Below are 21,292 nucleotides of genomic sequence, written 5' to 3'. Positions count from 1 at the left end.
ACATCATAGATTAGGCGAGACAAGCTGTATATAATGTCACTTAAAAAACTCAGGGTTAATTTAATCTACAATTTATACTATGTATTGATTTTTTAGTCCGCTGACCAATTTTGAAGCTGGATAAACATCTTTGTTACATTTTATAAGAAGTATCCCATTGTGACAGAGAGCTGCAAAACAACTGAGGGTCTGAGCTGAGGAAGGCTACTGTTCAGGGAGTGGTTCATATAAATGAGCCAGACACACCTTTTCACACACTACATGGATTAAAGGAAGTGTGAGGGAAATAAAATACGTGTGCCTGGCGGGAATTCCTGCCAGGCAATAGATGCTAGTCAGAAAGTAAAACACCAGTCCTCCAAGTCATCATTGCAAAAATTGAATTAAAAATCGAAATTAGCCAAAGACCTTGAAGTATATCATTTAATCAGAAGCCCAAGGTAAAAATAGACTTTTAAAACTGCGCCACGTTGCCAAAGTGTAAGAAAGTACTCAGTGGGTGCAACGTACATATTTTAAAGGTAAACAATATGTGTCTTGTGCCGATTGCTACAAGGCGCACAGACAGTTGTCTGATTAACATCATCAGTACTTTAAACACTAAACAGGGCATTAGTTTACAAACGTCCCACGCGGACACAGGCACGATCTGGAGTGCCACAGGGCTGCCACAAGGCTGCCACACAGCTCGCGTGCTTTGTTCCTGCCCCATATGTCGGGTATGAAATCCGCAAAGGGCTTTTGGTTGTTGACATCCATTTAATTTCAGTGCACATTTAGGTCGCCGAATGGCTTAGTCTAAAAAGATTAGATTCAATCTCTGTTTCCATGGCGTCCCTTCATTGGCTTCAGGCGAAGCCACACATTGTGTTCAGAGCCCTCTGTCTGAAATATAAGCAAGCCCCTTTTCAGCCCCAAACCCTCACTCTTATCTGAACAGTTTGCTTCATACAGGCATCAGTATTGTCTTCGCACCAGTTGCATGTTTCAAAACGACGAGAGCCCCTGCAGAATGTGTTGGGGGGGGGCACAGTCTCCCATATCTTAAAGCTCTTCATTAACCTTGGGCTGACTGGGGCCCCCTTGAATAGTTGGGGCGCCCTGGCTTGTTAGGAGCAATCTGCAACATAGGGGCCTTCCTTACGCCTCTGCATCATACAATCATCAGGGGCCGAGAATTCTCAACAGTGGCACAAAATAAATACTAGAATGCTCCTGTCCTAAAGAACTTAAAACTCTGTCGAATTTCAGGAGGACTTGAAGATGTGTATTTTTCCAGCTTTCTGATCTTCGTTTTGGGGTTTTGGGTCTAGGTTAGTTGTATCCTGGCTGGTTTTCCAGCCCCAAGATGCCCTACCGTGATAGGTGTTCTTTAAAAGTAACATAAATAATCCAGTTTATAATACTGATATGGAATTGTTTTTTCTAAAATAGTTACTATGTCTAAAGAAGTAATGTCTCACTTCACAGTGGTAAATAAATTGTAAATTGGTACTTGTATAGCGCACTACTCACCCGCAAGGGTCTCAAGACGCTTGTACGAATACCGCTGTGGAACCCATCCTGGCTTTCCCTGTGAGGTGTCCACTCCTGGACACCCCCAAGGTGGAGGCCAGGCATCCTTAGCGTTGTGGGGGCCGTTGTGGAGATTAAGCAAGCTATTGCCCAGAGTTGCAGAGTGGGACTCCATGATTGGAATAGGCACCGAGGCGAGAATTATCAGGTCCGTGGAATTTTGAGCCCAAGACTAGCCGAGGCAGGGAATTGAACCATGGTCCCAGGTTAGACCTCTGCATCAGGGTCTGCCATTTTAACCATTGAGCCTCCCTTCTCCACCAAAAAGTGTGGTCAAAAAGTGCCAGAGATGCAGGTTCATGAAAGCAAGGAAGACATTTCATGCCGATATTTTTAGAAACAAATAATGAAATGACAGAGGAAGGGACTATGCAGAATGTCTCTCATAAATAAAGTGCTACTGGATTTAGAAAATGAATATCTTGCAAATTAAATGACAAAATCAATTTGATTGAATAGAGATGTTTCATTTAAATACTACAAATGGAAGATAAGAAAGACAAGGGTTAATCAGGAATGGAAATGATGAAAGCGCCAAAGGCATCTAGCATGTAGATGCAGTATCAAGAGAGTTAGCTTTAACACTATTGGCCTGATTCACAAACAAAACTTGCACTTTGTGGAAGCTTACGATTGTTTGCTGCTCACAAACGTATTTTACTAGTAGTATCTTTACAACTGCGGAATCTCCATACATAACAAAGATGGGTCTATCCTATCTGTTTAAGTGAAGAGTGCAGTTTACAGTCATTCCCTTCTCACAACGGTATTTTACTAGTAGTATTTTTACAGCTGTGGAGTCTCCACACGTAAAAAGATGGGACAGTCCTATCTATTTATGTGAGATTTCACTGTGATAACGATACTACTTGTGAAATACCGTTGTGAATAGCAAACAATCATAAACTTACACACAAGTGTAAGTTTATCTTTGGGATTCAGGCCCCCTGAGTCTACAGAATACCAAGAGCTATGCAGTAAGGATGGTCTGTATCCTCAAAAATCTGATCAGGTGTCAGCCAGCTGCAGAAAGGAACTTTTATTGGACAAAACATCATGCCAAGAATATCGAGGACCAAAATGTTGTGGAGGTGAGTTTCTATGGGAAAGCAAAGTTTTACTAGACTTAATTCCACCTTTGGGAAACGTCCTTTAGGACAAAGCCGGAATCATGCTGTGCCTTCACTGCGCCGACAACACAAGAAATGCGTCTTTAGCATGCATCCGTTATGCACGCAAGTTGTTACAATGGCTTGCTTGAGGGGTGTGCAATGGTGGAGTGGATTTGGAATTAAAGTCCAACACCTTTCCTACTGTTGCACAGAGTGGAGTTGTAATAATCAATTAAACTATTCCAATATCCAGCTCACCCCTCAGGCAAGTTGTTAAAGTGACTTGTGTGCACAAGAAATGCGTGCTAAAGACGCATTTATTCAAATGACGGAGTTCCAAAGACCTGCGTGAAAAACACATTTGGAATTCCATCATACATTCCCACCTATACGTACCTTGATGATATGTATATATATTCAAGGCACATAAATGTGAAGTTAAGAATAGAAATCTATACTTACCTATTTTCACTTACTTTCTCAATAATTTGGTCAATGATATTTTTGACATGAAATTCAGTCTTTACGATATTTTTTCTATCGATATTCTATCAGACATCAAACACAAAAGGGACAGCGGAGGGGAAGAGGGAACATGGTGGCCGCGATGTAGACGGTGACGGACCGCTGAGGGAGGAGATGTGAGATTGGAGCGATTTGAGCCTCCGCGTTTCCTTTCTTTTTTCACCCGAATTTGCTCATAGCATGTATTGAGCACAACGGGACGACTTTAGCCTTGTTATTTCAAAAAAAGAAAACTTACTAGAATCTGATGGTACTCTTGCGGCAAATCAGGGAGGGCGCCCCTAGCATCAGAGACGCTGGGATTACGCCAACGTGGTTGAAGGCAGCGGGATCACTGCAGCAGCTCAGAGCCGTGCGTGCACAGAGGGAAGAGGCAGCATAAGCCTATTTGCATCCTACATGGCGTTTCTGAGCCCCCAGAGCCACCGGAGAGCGGTTTCAACTAGAATTCATCGCAGAATAGAGCCCCAGCCGGATGAAAACAATAGAAGGTGCTGGAGGGAGAACCATACAAAACGCTTTTCAGCCGCAATGGAGAAGGAGAGCTCAATATCTGTAGGGAAGAGAGATAAAAAGAAAGGTGAGATTCCAGTTGTAAGTTTGGACCGGATCTCGAGGTACACGCTCCGCACCGGGCCCTTGGAGTGGTGGAAAGAACAACGGGGGTAAGTGATAACTCCCGTTTATTATCAGCTGGGGACACATTTGCTGGTAGAGCCCCCTCTTAAGTTAAAAAAGTAGGAAAAGCTGCCAGGCATCAGGGGAAGAGCCCCCGGGGTAGGGAGAAAAAGATCTCCCCCTTACAAGCTAAAATCACCCCTTCATTACAAGCATACTAAAAGTGTTGACACAAGTAATGGCATCAGGAGGTAATGAAGGTGGTCCGAGTACGAGTGAAGGGGCGCAGAAGCGATTATGCGAACAAGAGGGCAGTTGTTTGGAGCCTGCTGAACCCGCTAATCCTGTAACTAATTCAGGAGAGGAGAAGCAAGGGAGACAAAATCACACGAAACACAAGAAGATATACAAGAAGATGGGGTAGCGGGGGTGGGGTTTCAAGAAACAACGCAGAATAGGTTCAGCATTTTTCAAGAAAATCAATCACTCCATCAATCAATACATTTGTAGAGCACGCTACTCACCCGTGAGGGTATCAAGGCGCTGACGGGAGGGGGGGGTGCCACTACTGCTCGAATAACCAGGTCTTGAGGTGTCTCCTGAAGGTGAGATGGTCCTGGGTCATTCGTAGGTGACCGGGGAGGGAGTTCCACGTCTTGGCAGCCAGGTAAGAGAATGATATACCTCCGGTGGTGGTTCTGCGAATCCATGGGACGGTGGCGAGGGTGAGGCTGGTGGAATGAAGCTGGCGGGTGGGAGTGGAGAACGAGAGGCGGTTGTTGAGGTATTCGGGGCCCTTGTTGTGGAGTGCTTTGTGTGCGTGGGTGAGCAGCCTGAATGTGATCCTCTTGCTGACGGCGAGCCAGTGCAGGTTTCTCAGGTGGGCGGATATGTGGTTGTGGCGGGGGATGTCGAGGATGAGTCGTGCGGAGGCGTTCTGTATGCGCTGAAGCTGTTTCTGAAGTTTGGCTGTCATTCCTGTGTATAGGGCGTTCCCGTAGTCCAGTCGGCTGGTGACGAGGGCTTGGGTGACCGTCTTCCTGGTTTCGGTGGGGATCCATCGGAAGATCTTTCGGAGCATGCGCAGGGTGTGGAAGCAGGCGGACGAGACTGCGTTGACCTGCTTGGTCATCGTGAGGGAGGAGTCCAGGATGAATCCCAGGTTGCGAGCGTGGTCCGTGGGTGTCGGTGCGGTGCCCAGCGACGTGGGCCACCAAGAGTGATCCCAGGTAGATGGGGATTGTCCGAGGATGAGGACCTCCGTCTTGTCCGAGTTGAGTTTTAGTCGGCTGTGCTTCATCCATTCTGCGACCTCTTTCATTCCGTCCTGGAAGTTGGCTTTGGCGGTGAGAGGGTCTTTGGTGAAGGAGAGTATCAGTTGGGTGTCGTCAGCGTAGGAGATGATGTTGATGTTGTGTTTGCGTGCGATGGTGGCGAGGGGGCTCATGTAGATGTTGAAGAGGGTTGGGCTGAGTGATGTGCCCTGGGGGACGCCGCAGATGATCTTGGTGGCCTCGGAGCGGAAGGGCGGGAGGCGGACTCTCTGGGTTCTGTCAGAGAGGAAGGATGTGATCCAGTCTAGAGCCTTTCCTCGGATCCCAGAGTGGAAGAGGCGGGTTGTTAGGGTGCGGTGGCAGACGGTGTTAAAGGCTGCCAAGAGGTCTAGGAGGATGAGAGCGGCTGTCTCTCCATTGTCCATCAGGGTCCTGATGTCGTCGGTGGCTGCGATGAGGGCGGGCTCGGTGCTGTGGTTGGCTCGGAACTTAATTTTTTAAAGACAACGGTCCTTAGACAGTGAAGGGATTTTTAGAAAAATAAATATAGACCAAATGGAACTATATTATTCACAAGAATTGCCCAGCCGGGCAATTTATTATTCTGATAGAAACAGTCATGAAACAATAAAACAAGAAGTGTGATAGAAGCAGGACACCAGCCGATGTCTGACTGCCACACTAGAGAACCACAAACAAGGGAAAAACTTTTAAACAGGTAACAAAATGGTCATCTGAATATTGTAAATCATACAACAGACAATCCAAAGTAATACACATATGCATGTACAATTAGTGTCAGTTATGCATTTAGTGCATTTCAGGTCGACGACGTTTCGAACCGTAAACAATATAGGTTCATCCTCAGGACAAGAAATAATTGCCTAAAGAGTTATGCAATCAAGGATTTTTTCACTGCATGGAAAACAATATGCCATATCATGTCAAGAATTTTTAGGAAAGAAAGAAAGGGAAACATAAAAGAATAATCATGTCAGTAATTAGGACCCTTAAAACAACTGCTTATACAATGCATGACTCATACCATGCCAAAGTGTCGGCGGCAACGAGGTGTGAACCATGCTCCGAACAGGCAGTGTGTTTTGAAACGAGTTGAGAGGCACGACCACATGGTGATACAGACTTTCTCATGCTTAATAAAATCAGGGACTAGGTGAAGTGAATAGTTATGGCTCAGGTGAGTTCTAATCAGGTTTGTGAGTTTGAACGTAATCAACCTGGATAGAGTGGCGAGGATTGGCGGTACAGGGGACAGTGAGTACACTCAAGCTTACCAGGGGAGTGGGGCTGTGAAGAGATGAAGCGCAAACCGCAAGATAGGGCTGGTTTCTACAATTAATTGCGGGCAGAGGAGGGAATGGGGAAAAGTTAGATTAAATCATCGACGGGTAGGTGGACTAATAAAATGAAAAACGGCCAACGGGGTGCATCTTACCGATTGAAAAGGGTCCAGTTCTGCATGCCACAGATCTAAGGGAAAGGGGTGAGGTTAGGCGGGGCTATACATGGGCATAAAAGCAAGAAGGCAAGGCTACTCTATTTAGAGGGCTTACCCGAGAGGAAAATGCCTTCGTTTCGATATCTGTAGAAAAATAATAATTAAATAAGTAAACCATCGAGTACGCGAATGGGCGTGAGATCATAAATGTGATCTGCCTGGTGTCAGCGTAGTCTTACCGGGGGATTTCTTAAGCAGGTCCGCAATGGGGTTCCTTGCTGGCGTGCAAAATAAACACGGCTTGTGTTTAGAGAGGCGAAGGATTATCTATGTCACTCGCGTTCACGTGGGTCCAAAGGTTGGCTCGGAATCCGGACTGGGATGGGTCGAGCGAGTTGTTTGCTTCGAGCAATGCAGTCAGCTGTTTATTGACGGTCTTCTCGATGACTTTGGCCGGGAAGGTGAGAAGAGAGATGGGGCGGAAGTTCTTGAGGTCTTTGGGGTCCGCTGTTGGTTTCTTCAGAAGGGCGTTGATTTCTGCGTGTTTCCAGCTTCCAGGGAAGGTGCCTGATGTGAAGGAGCTGTTAATGATGTTCCGGAGGTGGGGTGCGATGATGGTGTCAGCTTTGTTGAAGATATGATGAGGGAATGGGTCGGCGGGGGAAACGGAGTGGATGGTGTTCATGACGCGGGTGGTGTCTTCAGTGCTGATGGGCATCCATCCGCTGAGACTGGTGGTGGGAGACGTTGGTTTGGTGGCTGGGGGCGGCGTCAGGGGTCCGAAGCTGTCGTGTATGTCTGCGATCTTGCGGTGGAAGAAAGCGGCGAGGAAGTTGCAGAGGTCTTGTGACGGTGTGATGTCGTTGTTGCTGGCGCTGGGGTTGGAGAGCTCTTTGACTATGCTGAAGAGTTCCTTGCTGTTGTGGGAGTTGTTGTCCAGCCGCTCTTTGAATGATGTCCTTTTGGTGGTGCGGATCATCTAGTGGTATTCCCGGGTGGCGCTTTTTAGGGCTGTCATGTTTTCTGATGTTCGTTGGTGGCGCCAGGCTTTTTCGAGGGTACGGCATGATTTCTTTGCGGTTTTGAGGGTGTCGGTGAACCATGAGGTTTTTCTGTTGCTGGTCTTGCCTGGGGGCTTCTTCAGTGGAGCGAGGTCGTCGGCACAGTCGGTGATCCACTGTGTGAGGTTGTCTGCTGCGTCGTTGGTGTCAGGGGTGTCGGCAGGTGGGTTCTGGCATAGCGATGTGGTCAGCTGGTCAGTGGTGACTCTGCTCCAGCACCTGCGGGGGATCTGTGGCATGCGGTGGTGGGACGTGTTCTTCTTGAAGGTGAAGTGCATTCAGCTGTGGTCGGTCCAGTGTAGTCCGGTGGAGTGGCTGAAGGCAATGTGGCTGCTCGCAGAGAAGATGGGGTCGAGCGTGTGGCCGGCGTAGTGGGTGGGCGTGTCCACCATTTGCTTGAGTCCGAGGTTGGCGAGGTTGTCGAGCAGGGTGGTGGTGTTGTTGTCATTGTTTTTCTCCAGGTGGAAGTTCAGGTCCCCTAGGAGGATGTACTCTGGTGAGGCTAGGGCGTGCGGCTGATGAAGTCGGCAATGGTTTCGCTGAATTGTGTCCGTGGGCCCGGGGGTCTGTAGATGAGCGTTCCTCTGAGGGTGGTCTGGGGATTGATGTTGATCTGGAAGTGTAGGTGTTCGGCAACGATGAGTGTGTCTTTGGCGCTGGTTGTGATGCTGATGGTGTTCTTGTGGATGATGGTGATTCCTCCTCCCGTTTTGTTGATGCGGTCCTTCCGGGTGATTTTGTAGCCGTCCGGGATGGCTATGGCGATGTCGGGGGCCGATGAGGCGTTCATCCAGGTTTCCGTGAGGAAGGTGACGTCTGGTGTTGTTGTATCAAGGAGTTCCCAGAGTTCGACGGCGTGTTTGTGGACGGAGCAGGTGTTGAGGAGGATGCACTTGAGGTGGTTGTTGTTGTTGTTGCTGTGTTCGGTGGGCGGGGTGCAAGTTCGAAGGCAGGAGAATGTGCATGCTTGGCAGGTGAAGGTTCCGTGGGTGCGCTTTGGGGTGGCTCGTGGCAGGCGGCAGGTCGTCCTGGGTTGAGTGCGGTGAGGGTGGCGGTGTCGTACGTCAGGCGGGTGCCCTGGTCATGGCTGGGGCCAGGGGTTCTGGTGTGGGCGCGGTCCAGGTGCAGACAGGCGCAGACGGCTTGCCTTTGGCACCTTCGCGGCCACTGCGCGCGGCCACTGCGCGTCCGCTGAGTGACCTCCATAATAGGCGAAAAGGGAGGGCGGGGCAGATGGGAGGCAGGAGCGGGGTGGTCAATGGGCGGGCGTTCAGGGAAACAGAAGGAAAAAGTGGGCGGGCCGCGTGGGAGCAGCGGCGGGAATCAGGGAGCGGGGGGGGCACTGAGGGCAGGGGCGCACAAGGAGCACCAACAATCCACAAGGGCACAGTAAATACAGTTAAAAAACCAAGTTAAGAATACAGGCGAGCAAGAGAATACAGATGAGCAAACAGAAGTTGAAAAAAATACTGAGAGGAGGCAAAGCAAACCCGGGGCACACCAGCTGCGAACCCTCGGTGACACACGGGTCCTAGAGGAGAGACGAGCGGCGTGGGGAGTGATACTTCGGAGATGGTGGAGACAGACCAGGCAAGCGGGGGCAGAGACACCATGGTACAGGTAGAAAATGTGCTAGCACCTTCAAGTATGTAGGCACCAGTGGGTCCCCCAGTGGCACATCAGCCCGGCTCAGTACAAGAAAAACCCAGATGTCACATTGGCCTCTATACTTATGGATCTTAAGAGAGAGTTCAGAGGTCAGTTTGAGGTATCAGAGGCGAACTAAGCGGATATACAAACCTCATGCACAGTTCTTGCACAAAAGTTGGATATTCCAGTATCGGAAGAGGGGTCAAATCTTAAGGCATTTGTGATTAAACTATTATTGGAGATAGCCCTGAAAGACAGGTCAGATAGTGACTTGAAACAAGAGATACAGAGGGTCCATAGAGATCCATTTAGGAGAAATCCTCAGCATCAGAAGCAGAGAAAACTTTTGATTAACTTTCTTTCATACTCGGTAAAGGAAGCCATTCTGCTGGCTGCATTGAGGAATGGACCCTATGTAACGCGAAGCCTTCAGTTCACTTTTAGATCAGATTTATCCCATGCAACTGAAACAATGGGACAGGGCAAAATAATGGGGGTACTCAATAATCTGGGGGCTAAGGCTCAACTAAAATTTCCAGCTATGCTACTAGTCATGTGGAACAATCAAATGCATAATTTACAAACTATTGAGGAGGCAGATAGCTTGATCGAATCAATAAGGAAAGAAGGGCGCCCCTGAGTTGGCGATTCTGTCAATTTAAGAAGCTAAGAGTGCGAAAGTCAAATACAAAATTTCTCTTTGCTTTTTGAAATATTAAAAAATGTATGAAGGAAAAAAAAGAGAAAATAGAGAGGAAAACACATAAAAATAATTTAGATACATAGTTATCACTGAGGGGTTGGGGGAGATTCAAGTATAGTTATAGATAGGGCTCCTCCCTTTAGATGGTTCAAATTGGCTCTTTGCCGAATAGTTCGGGGAGGGGGGAGGTCAAGGGTACACAGGGTGGGGTGCAGTGGGAGAAAATAAAAAATAAGTCATCATTAAACATTTTAGACACACTATATATTTTATCTTGGCCTTTTTTTAATAAAGAACTAGAGATCCTCAAGTCTAACGCCTGCAACACATTAACATAAATGGCAGGGAGGGATAATAAAGTTAGAATTGTAACGTAGAATGTAAACGGGTTAAGGACAAAAAATAGACAAAGGTTGATAATGAACTATTTAGAAGAATCGAAAGCTCAAGTGTGTTTCATACAAGAAACCCACTTAACGGCATGTGAAAGTAGGGAATTTTTTACCAAACAAAGATGGATAGGGTGCCACGTAACATCAGATCAACCAGAATACTCGAAAGGTGTAGCCGGAAGGGTTCAGGAGTAGAAATGATTACTTCCAATACTCGTAACTCAGGTAGATGGGTTATGGCTACTCTTAAAAGTATGTGTTTTGAGTTTGTGTGTGCTGGTCTCCATTAGGGGTGGGCGGAAGTCGCGGAAAGGACTATCGCGGAGAGGCACGGAGATTAAAGCAATTTCCGTGCCTCTCTGCAATATTTCCGTTTTGCGAGCTGCCCGCCCGCCGGCTTCCCGCCCGCCTCCCGGCCGACTACTTAAATTAAATGTAAAGGCTAGATACACAACTTAAATCAAACTTACCTTATTGCGCTGCAATCTTCCCCATCGCGGCTTCATCTTTGGAAACTGCGCATGCGCAGGCTCCTGCGCATGCGCAGTTTCCAAGGATGAAGCCGCGATGGGGAAGATTGTGGCGCAATATGGTAAGTTTGATTTAAGTTGTGAATTTAGCCTTTACATTTGTTATGTTATGTTATGTTAATAACTTTTATTAGGCGCACAGCTGCCCCAGCAAAGGGGCGTCCTGGCGCCAGATCAAGAACCACAACACAACAGATCGATGCTGAGAAGAGAGGGAATCAGTCAGCGGAGGCAAACAGATGGGTTTTTATAGCGCGTCTAAAGAGAGTCAGGCTATTTAGGGCACGAATATGGACAGGGAGGGAATTCCATAATCCAGCCGCCAAAACACAAAAGGAACGACCTCCTATCCTACTCAGTCTGAACCTGGGTTTAATCGCCAGAAGAAGAGATTCAGACCTGAGAGACCGCGTGGGGACATAAAGAGAGACAAGGCCCACAAGGGCAGGAGGCGACGAGAGTTTCAGGATCTTAAATGTCAGACAGAGAGCCTTGAATTTGATTCTCTGTCTGACTGGCAGCCAGTGAAGGGATGTCAGGACTGCAGAGACAGAACACCGTCTCGGGAGGCCAACATTGGCCCGCGCAGCGGCATTCTGCACCCTCTGTAGCCTAGTAGCCTCAGCCTGATTTACTCCAAGCAGCAGTGCACTCCCGTAGTCCAGCCGAGAGAGGATGGAGGCCTGGACCACCAGTTGCCGAGTAGGAAGGTCGAAGAATTTGAGGACTGGTCGCAGTCCTCGCAGAATGCCATAACAGGTGGCTGCAGTCTTCTTTGTGTGGCTGGTAAAAGAGAGGCTAGATCCAGCCAGACCCCCAAGTTCTTAACTTCGGCCGCTGGGACGGGGGACACCCCCAACTCAGGAGGCCACCACTGATCTCCCCAAAGTTCCGCCTGCTTCCCTAGAGTCAGGACCTCGGTTTTCTTAGCATTTAGCTGTAAGCAATTACTACGCATCCAGTTTGCCACAGCTATTAGTCCTGCACGGAATCTGGGCGCCGTCACCTCAGGGTCCCCACTGAGTGTCACCGCCAGCTGCGTGTTGTCGGCATACGATGTCATGGTTAAGCCACATTGTCTGACGACAGCAGCCAGCGGTTTCACATACAGGTTGAACAGAGTGGGGCTCAACGCAGAGCCCTGAGGGACTCCCAGACCCAAAGGATGGAAAGAGGACTGACCAGGTGGAATGGCCACTTTGAAAGACCGGTCCGAGAGAAAAGAGCGGAACCATTGAAGAGCCTTCCCCTCAATACCCACTTCCTCTAGGCGCCGCATCAGAATGTCATGAGACACCGTGTCGAACGCGGCGCTCAGGTCTAACAAGAGGAGCGCCGCTGTCTGCCCCGTATCCAGCACTGAACGCAAGTGCTCGGTCATAAAGAGCAGAGCAGTTTCAGTGCTGTGTTGTGCGCGAAAACCATTCTGACTCTCGTCAAGAATATTGTTACGAGAGAGGTGGGCAGACAAGATGGAGTTCACGTGTGCCTCAGTGACCTTGGCGGTCCAAGGCAAGAGAGAGATGGGCCGATAATTCTCAGGAAGCAGGGGGTCAAGGTTGGGCTTCTTCAAAATGGGGCTAACCATTGCTTGCTTCCAGGAGGAAGGAACCACGCCCTCGCTGAGCGAAAGATTAATTAAGTCCAGTATGGGCTCGCGGCAGAGGGGCGGGAGAAGAGCCATAAGCTCCGGCTTCAGCGGATCTAAGGGAGAGCCAGATTTAATTTTGAGGCTCAGAGTGTCAAAAACCTCAACAGACATGACAGGCAAGGAGGACAGAGTTTCGGAAACCGAAACCTTCACGTCACTAGGTTCATCCCCGAGTACAGATGGTATAAATCCTCGGTAGATTGCCTGCACCTTCTCCACGAAAAAGGATGCCAAACTTTCACAGTGAGAGTCCGTGCAGATTTCCAGCGAGGTTGCCCGTTTCCCCATCAGATCTTTGAGCACCTTAAAGATTAGTTTGGATGGGTTAGGGCTGTTGGAAAACTCAGAGGCATAATATGCGGCCCGGGTTTGGCAGATAGCTCTATGATAGGTTTTAAGCTGGGCAAAATAAACCGATTTTAACGTGGAGTCAAAGGATTTCCTCCAGGCCCTCTCAGCTTGCCGGCATGATCTCTTAAGCTCGGCAAGGGCCTCATTATACCATGGGCTGCGCGTTTTGACGTGGCATTTCAACCAGCGCATAGGTATAAGAGAATTGAGGGCAGTCAGGACCCAGTTGCAAAACTGCTCGTATCCCTGTCCCACATTCGGCAGAGTGCCCAAGGGCTGTGCATCCAATATCTTAACAAACTCCTCCAGTTTGAGTTTACGCCAGTTTCTTTTAAGGATCAGTCTATCCACAGGTTTAAATTGTGGGTCATCTAAGGGGCATGACACTTTAACCAACAGATGGTCAGTCCATCCTACCACCATCGGGTCAGATGTCCTAGCCCGAACCAAGGTGGTGAAGAAGGGATCGAGTATGTGACCTCCTATGTGGGTGGGGGAGGTAACTAGTTGGATTAATTGCATGGCTTCAAGGTCCGCTAACAAGGAGCTGATGGGTAAAGATGACGTCTGATCAAGATGTATATTGAGGTCACCTACGATGTTAAAATTAGCGCAACTAGGAGCAAGCAAGCTAACCACATCAGCAAGGGCGACCTTGAAGGCAGTGTCATTCCCTGGTGGGCGATAAATAAGCAGGCCGCTGAGAGTGAAATGATGACTGACAGTGACCTTAAAAGAAGCGCTCTCGCACATCGGCAGATCAAGAGCTTTCCAATCAACCGGAAAGCAGGATTTAGTCGCCATGGCTATGCCACCTCCCCTAGACGTGCGGTTCAAAGTGAACACCGCATAGGTGGAGGGAAACGCCAGATTTATTATGGCAGTGTCGGCGTCCTGCAGCCAAGTCTCGGTGAGAAAAATGATGTCAGGAGAGTCCTTATCTATCATGGCTTGGAGGGACTGATGGTGCTTGACCAAAGATCTGACATTCAAGCTCCATATGCTGAGTACTCGATCAGAGCAGTCCATATGCGTACTTTGGGCAGTCCTTTCAATAGAGCGCACCCCAATAGGGGAGGCCAATGAAAAACTGCCACACACACAGTCATAAGGTCCCGACAGAGGAGGTAACGGATCATGACTACACTCCAAAATACCGTCTCTGATGGAAAAGAGATCGGCGCGATTGTACCTGAACGTCGCTGTATTACACATGATGGTATAATGGCTGGGAGCCAGAGTCCATAGCCCGCACCCGCTACCTCGACGCGGACGAGCGCAGACGGGCAGGACTCTGGCACGACTCCGGCTAAGCGACGGCGTCCCTCTGCGCGTTCCCGCTGCGCGGGAGAGGACGCCTTTAAATAGGCGTCTCACTGAGCAACTCGAGCGTCGGGACGCTCCAAGATGGCGCCCGCGAAAGATCACACTCACCCCAAACTAAGATGGCGCCCACAGGAATCCAGCCCCGGGACCCGGACCCGCCGAATGGCGGTGCGTGTTCCTCAAATTAAATGCAAGTATGGGGACAGAAGCCCAGACAGAGCGGTAAGTTAAGAACAGGGGAGAAGTAAAATAAAAGTAACCAAAATACAATAAAGGCAAGTTAAAAAGTCACAGCCCGCTGGCAGCGCGACCTGCGCTAGTGCAGCACTGATCAGACCAAAGTATCACACGAGTCCGCCTTAAATAGGCGTCTCACTGAGCAACTCGAGCGTCGGGACGCTCCAAGATGGCGCCCGCGAAAGATCACACTCACCCCAAACTAAGATGGCGCCCACAGGAATCCAGCCCCGGGACCCGGACCCGCCGAATGGCGGTGCGTGTTCCTCAAATTAAATGCAAGTATGGGGACAGAAGCCCAGACAGAGCGGTAAGTTAAGAACAGGGGAGAAGTAAAATAAACGTAACCAAAATACAATAAAGGCAAGTTAAAAAGTCACAGCCCGCTGGCAGCGCGACCTGCGCTAGTGCAGCACTGATCAGACCGAAGTATCACACGAGTCCGCCTTAAATAGGCGTCTCCCTGAGCAACTCGAGCGTCGGGACGCTCCAAGATGGCGCCCGCGTAAGATCACACTCACCCCAAACTAAGATGGCGCCCACAGGAATCCTGCCCCGGGACCCGGACCCGCCGAATGGCAGTGCGTGTTCCTCAAATTAAATGCAAGTATGGGGACAGAAGCCCAGACAGAGCGGTAAGTTAAGAACAGGGGAGAAGTAAAATAAAAGTAACCAAAATACAATAAAGGCAAGTTAAAAAGTCACAGCCCGCTGGCAGCGCGACCTCTTTAATTAAGAAGGCGGGCGGGAGGCTGGAGGCGGGCCGGCAGGCAACTTCCGTTCCGCCTGCGAATGGGCAGAAATTTGCCCCGCCTTTGCTGAAGGGGAAAGTGCAAATTTTCGTTCATTCCGTGGGTGGAATGGAAATGTCCACCCACCCCTAGTCTCCATGGACCGAATGCGGATGACCCCTGGTATATAGTGGACATTCAATTAAGACTAGCAGGGGTGTCATCACTTATAATAATAGGTGGTGATTTTAATACTCTCTTGGTCCCAATATTGGATAGATCCACAAGTAGGAGGGGGCCCAAGCCCAAGTACCAAAACCAAGGCAGGCCCTAAAAAGCATGTTAAAGGACTTGGGAATGGTTGATTTTTGGAGACATCTAATGAAAGGGAAAAGAGCCTACACTCTTCATAGTAAAAAGTATCATTTTTTTTCACGGCTGGACTATATATTGGTAGACAGAAAGTGGGCTGGGAAAATAAAAGAGGTGCATATACTTCCGGGACACATTTCGGATCATAAAATGGTCAATATCACATTGGGGGAGATCAGTGTTAGGAATAATGTAAGATGGACACTGAAGAGAACCATTTTATCGGATTTGGACATGGATGCCCTTTTGAAGGAAAAAACGGTAGAATTCCTCCGGATTAACGCTCACTCAGCACCAATTGGGATTATTTGAGACACCTTCAAGGCCTATATTTGGAAGTATTTGCAAAGTCAGGTCTCATATAAGAATAAAGTGGAGCGAGCTGAATTAAAAAAGTTGGAGGAGGAGATTGGATTATTAGAAGGAAGGATACAGCACGACACACAGTATAGTGAGGAGATGATAAAAAAGTTGGATGAAGCCAGATTGAATTATAGATTGAGACTAGAAACAAAGAGCAGAGAAAGGTGGGAAGCAAGCTGTATGCAACATTTTGAGTATGGTGAAAAAGCTGGAGCACAACTAGCCTGGAAGGCACGGGCAGATAGGGAGAGAAACCTTATTGGAGAGTTGGTCATTAATCCCGAGGGAGATGTTACAAAATAATGAGGAGGAAATTCAGGAAAACATAGTAAAACTCTTCTCAGAATTGTATGCATAACCAGGAAGACCGGATGCAGAGGTCTCAAAGAATTGGTAAAACAACATTGGTCTCCCGGTTTTAACTACAGAAGGGAGGAACAGGGTGAACGTTCCAATTACGGCAGTGGAAATAAGAGAACAACTTCAACACAAGAAGATTGGTAAGGTGGCAGACCCTGATTTAGTTCCGGTTGAGGTTTATAAATTTATAATGGAGGAGATTGTACCGGAAATGGTGACTCTCTTTAATGCTGTATATGAGGAGGGAGATCGGATTCTGAATCCATGGAATGAGGATATAATTATGTTAATTTTAAAACCAACTAGGGATCCAAGAAATGCTAATTCATATAGACCAATCTCTTTATTAAATGCAGATCTAAAAATGTATACAGGCATATTAGCGGGGAAACTGGCTAAGGTGGCTCCCCAGTTGATACACATCAACCAGAAATGCTTTGTCCCCAAGAGACAAATGCAAGAACTCACGCTCTCACTAATTGGGACTATAGACCTAGCTGTCGCGACATCGATCCCTTTGGCGGTGATTACTATCGACGCTGCCAAAGCTTTCGATCGTGTCAGGTGGTCATTTCTTTGGGCAGTCCTAGACACAATGGGTTTCAGAACCAACTTTATTCAGGCAATGCAAAAACTATATGAGCAGCCACGGCCAAAATTCTGCTAAATGGCACATTGAAAGGGAGTTTCCAAAATTATCAGGGAGACGAGACCGGGGTGTCCCCTGTCCCCCCTTTTTTTTTATATTTATATGGAACCACTTGCGCACAAGTTAAGAATAGATGAGCAGATCATCCCTATCCACCAGCTTCCAACGCATAGGAAAATTGCACTATATGCAGACGATTTGGTAGTTTTTACTTCCGATCCAGTGCAAACATTGATGAGGATAGAACAATTGACAACGGAATTTGGTGTACTTTCTGGATATTTGGTCAACATTTCAAAAACAGAAGTAATGAGCAGGAACATGGCAGGATGGAGTGGCAGAGTTTGTTCAGAGATGAAATATCTGGGGATGACAATTGTAGAAAAAATCCATGTGATCCCTATTCATAACTTGAAACGAGTGATCAAGGAGGTAGATAGGAAACTAGCCAGGTGGAAGAATTCACCCCTGTCAATATATGGAAGGGTTAACTTAATAAAAATGTCTCTTCTCCAAAATTAACCTATCTTTATAACTGCATACCACTCAGTTTCCCAAAAGATGAAATTAGTAAAATACAAGGGAAGATATCTAGCCTTATTTGGGCATCCCGGGAGATACGCTCTCCTGGAAAAAACTTAAAACTTGTCTTAAGAAGAGGGGGTGGGGGGATGGCACTACCAGACCTCAGACTGTACTGTATGGCCTTTCAATTTAAGAATTTTCGCATTTTAGCAGGGGAGCCTGTAAACACCACATTGGGCCTAATACTTGGTGAAATGACCAAAGAAGTGGGAGGAGCCTATTTATACAAATTTGAAGCCCACAAATATTTTTAAAAAGTAAGGCTAAAGGTGTTGAAAGCATGCTTAAGTCTCTGGATAGCAGTGAGACGGACCTTAAAGATTGGCTACTTCTCTAACTTTGCCCCAATCTGGGAATCCATGGGAACACCAAAATGTCTGTAGGATGCTCTGAGCCTGACTTTAAAGCAGGCAGGGATAACAAAATGGGGAGATCTAATAACAACAGGCAAATTGGTCCCATGGGAGGTCCTCAACATTAAGACAGGAAACTGCCTTTCCAGGTTCAAGTACCTGCAGCTTACTTCATGGGCTTTGGCTGCAGATGAGTAAGTTGGAGGTAACTGGGAATTTGAGGCCTCGCTTCAGGATTTAGGTCAGAAAGTTAATGAAGTCGCAACATTGTACGATATCTGTTGGAGGCAGAGGAATAGAAAATGAAGGTCTTATCAGAGGTCTGGACAGATATATTGCAGGAGGGTAGTGTAGAATCACTGTGGACAGACTCTGTAAAACTACTCTATGCTATAGTAACACCAGCAAATTTTAAACGCCACCATTTTATTGTTATTTATAGGTTGTACTGGACACCACAAAGATTATCCAAATTTGTGTTACAGCCTGTGCCAAGATGTAAAAAATGGAACCACCCAAAGGCCAACGATGTACATGTTTTTTTTACATGTCCAAAGCTAAAAGAATTTTGGAAGTCTGAGGAAAACACCATAAGGGGCATCTTAGGAGGAAACATAACTTTAACCGAAACCTTGATACTCCTCGGGTGGATTATACATCTCAACAGGCTCTAAATTGCAAACAATGAGTATTATTATGATGATCGCGGTCGGAGTGAAACCCGCGGGGGGATTCCATTCCTCTTCCGATGAGCTCTGTGAGCCTGTCGGAATAGAAAGGGAATTGTAATCCAGTGAGTGTTGGTGGAGCTAGTCTTGGCTCTATCGTCATAATTACAATGTCAGTTTCCAACAGCCTTTCCATGTCAGCCATTATGACATGGAAAGGCTGACGGAAAGTGACTTTTGGGGCCCCTAGCAGGGCCCCCTCACCCACTGGCCCTCTACGGCCTGATGCCTCTTTAAACATCCCTGCACTATGTGGCAGGTGCTCTGAGGTGCCCGCCACACGGTGCAGGGGTGTTTGAAAACATCCATTTTACAATGGCAGCTTGTGTTGCACGCTTTTCTGCCTGTCTCACATGTTGCTATTGTAGAATGGTTGTTTCTAACCGGCCTGTGGGCGGTCTCATCCTAATTCTGTGGTCAGAACCGCCGACTTATGGTCGGGTAGTTCTTTTCCGCTGACATCGTAATGAACCATAGTTCCATGCACTGTGTATGACTCGCAAAAGCTTCTATAAAAAGACGCAGTTGATAGTGTTTGCCATCGTTAGCACTACGGTTGACAGAAGTACCTAAGGTCAGAAAATGATTACCTTCTTCACAATCCTAGATGTGGAATATATAGTTAGGACAAACCCCTAGTCTGCTGGCCTTCTGAAGAGCTATTACACATTTCTTATTCAAATGTTTTAAGGAGCCTGTCTTTCTTGTGACAGCCCATTTTTCAGAACCTCAAATGTTTTGCTTGTTAAGTACAAAGAATCCACATGGTGGTGCACATTAAGCTATGCAATTACATTTAATCAAATCAACACTAAGAAGGCAGCTGGAAAGGAGCTAGGTGAGTGAATGGTAATGAAGGGAATACGATGGTGTTTCTGGATGATTTTGATAAAATTATTTTGTAGATGTTTGGCTTCTTCAAGTGCTTAATTGTTATGCTGTGCTTTATGTCATCATTGAATACGTTTCTTTAATATAAACTCCATACGAAGTGTTGATTAAAACACAAAACCCATTTATTAAGTATGGATGAATAAATGGACTAGGTGATATGAGAAGACATAGAAATATTTGTTGAAAAATATTTACACAAAATGTTATAGACAGTTATTGGATATATATTTGGACAAAAACTTGCTTTTTTACAGGTAATAAAGAACAAAATCATCATTCCGGACTATGCTATGGATTACGATAAAGAGTACTAAAACTAAGGGCCAGATATACGACACGCAAAATAGCGCCTCGCAAATTGAGAGTCTTTTGCGACTCGCAATTTGCGAGGCACTATTATGCATGTACAACAGTGTTATTACACTGTTTTGCAATTCCCAATGGGCTTGCAAATTGCGAGGCTCATTAATATTAATGAGCCTCTCGCAATTTGCAAGCTCATTGGGAATGCCAGCCCTCCCAGGGATGGCGGCCTGCTGGGCTCAACAGACCACCATGTCTGGGACTGCTTTTTAATAAAGCAGCTTTTTTTTTGATGCAGCCCTTTTTTCCTGAAGGAAAATGGGATGCATTTAGAATTTTTTTTTAAATGTAACGTTTTTGTTTCATTTTTTAAGGGCAGTGCCTGCCCTTAAAATATATTTTCCCCTGCATTTGCAAAGGGGGAGCGGTCGCAAAACATTTGAACATGGGGTTGCGCTCGCAATTAGGATGGGAACGCCCCTTCTTAATAGCTACTCACAATTCCAGAATAGCGAGTCGCAAATAAATTGTGACTCGCTATTTTAGAATGGTACATATGATAGAGCGCGCGAGGCCACCCGACCAATAGTTTTCGCCGTTTTCCGGCTTCAGGGCCCATATACTTTCAAATCACCATATACATCGATCAGGTGACTTCACGAGCTCTACCAATTTGTGTGTGTGTTCCCTACTATTAATTTTCAGTGCACCCGACTTACCATCCACCGATGCGGGTACCTAATGACCACAATGAATCAGGGAGCTAGCTGTAAAGAAAAGGCAGCAAAATACAAACCCAACCAATAACATTCAAAATTCTGTTGAAATGACCACGGACAACTGGAAGTTTTAAAATGTTTATCTAAAGTTCATTTGTTTCGTGTATGAGGTACAGTAAAATAAGGCAATCAATAACCAAGATAACGTAAATGATATAGCTGTAAAGAAACAATGACAGAGTAATCATTGAAATACTGATATAAAGTATAACGAGAAAATACTTATGCTAATCAGAATTATTTGAGCAAGGGCAGACTATGTAGGTATAACTACAGGAGGGCCTATAAAGAGTAACACGCTTCACTTAAGGTGAACGGGCCTTTAAACAATCTAGGCAATGAGGTTCTAGACCATATCAGAAAATGACAAACTGCAATGCAAAATATAATTTCTAACAAGTGTGAAGACATAGGAACAAACTTATGTGAAAAATGCAAATGACTTTCAATATTTGCGGAAAGACATGGAAAAATAACATATGCAATGGCGAACTTTATTAAAGCAAAAGTTACAAATTCAGAAGGTGCAAGATTTTAAGAGGTTCAGATCAATATTTACCTAGAAAGGTGTGGAAACCAAACCCTGGCCACGGGTTAGTTAAGGACAGGAAACCCTCAAGGAAGGATACCCTTCAAAGGACAGCAGGTGCAGAATGGACACCCCGGATAGGACAGGATACCCTCGGATTAGGAATCAGGACAAGACCTCAG

The 21,292-nt window shown here is 46.8% G+C and overlaps 1 protein-coding gene across 1 annotated transcript in view; it reads left to right on the top strand.

Moving 5' to 3' along the window:
- The window catches only part of MARCO (macrophage receptor with collagenous structure), a 179,090-nt gene that overhangs the window by 90,720 nt on the left and 67,078 nt on the right, over window positions 1-21,292 (top strand). The window lies entirely within an intron of this gene.

This window comes from Lissotriton helveticus, chromosome 3_1 (assembly GCF_964261635.1).
Source record: "Lissotriton helveticus chromosome 3_1, aLisHel1.1, whole genome shotgun sequence".
Lineage (NCBI taxonomy): Eukaryota > Metazoa > Chordata > Amphibia > Caudata > Salamandridae > Lissotriton > Lissotriton helveticus.
The sequence above is the reverse complement of the archived record's forward strand: the minus strand, read 5'-3'. Positions and strand labels throughout refer to the sequence as shown.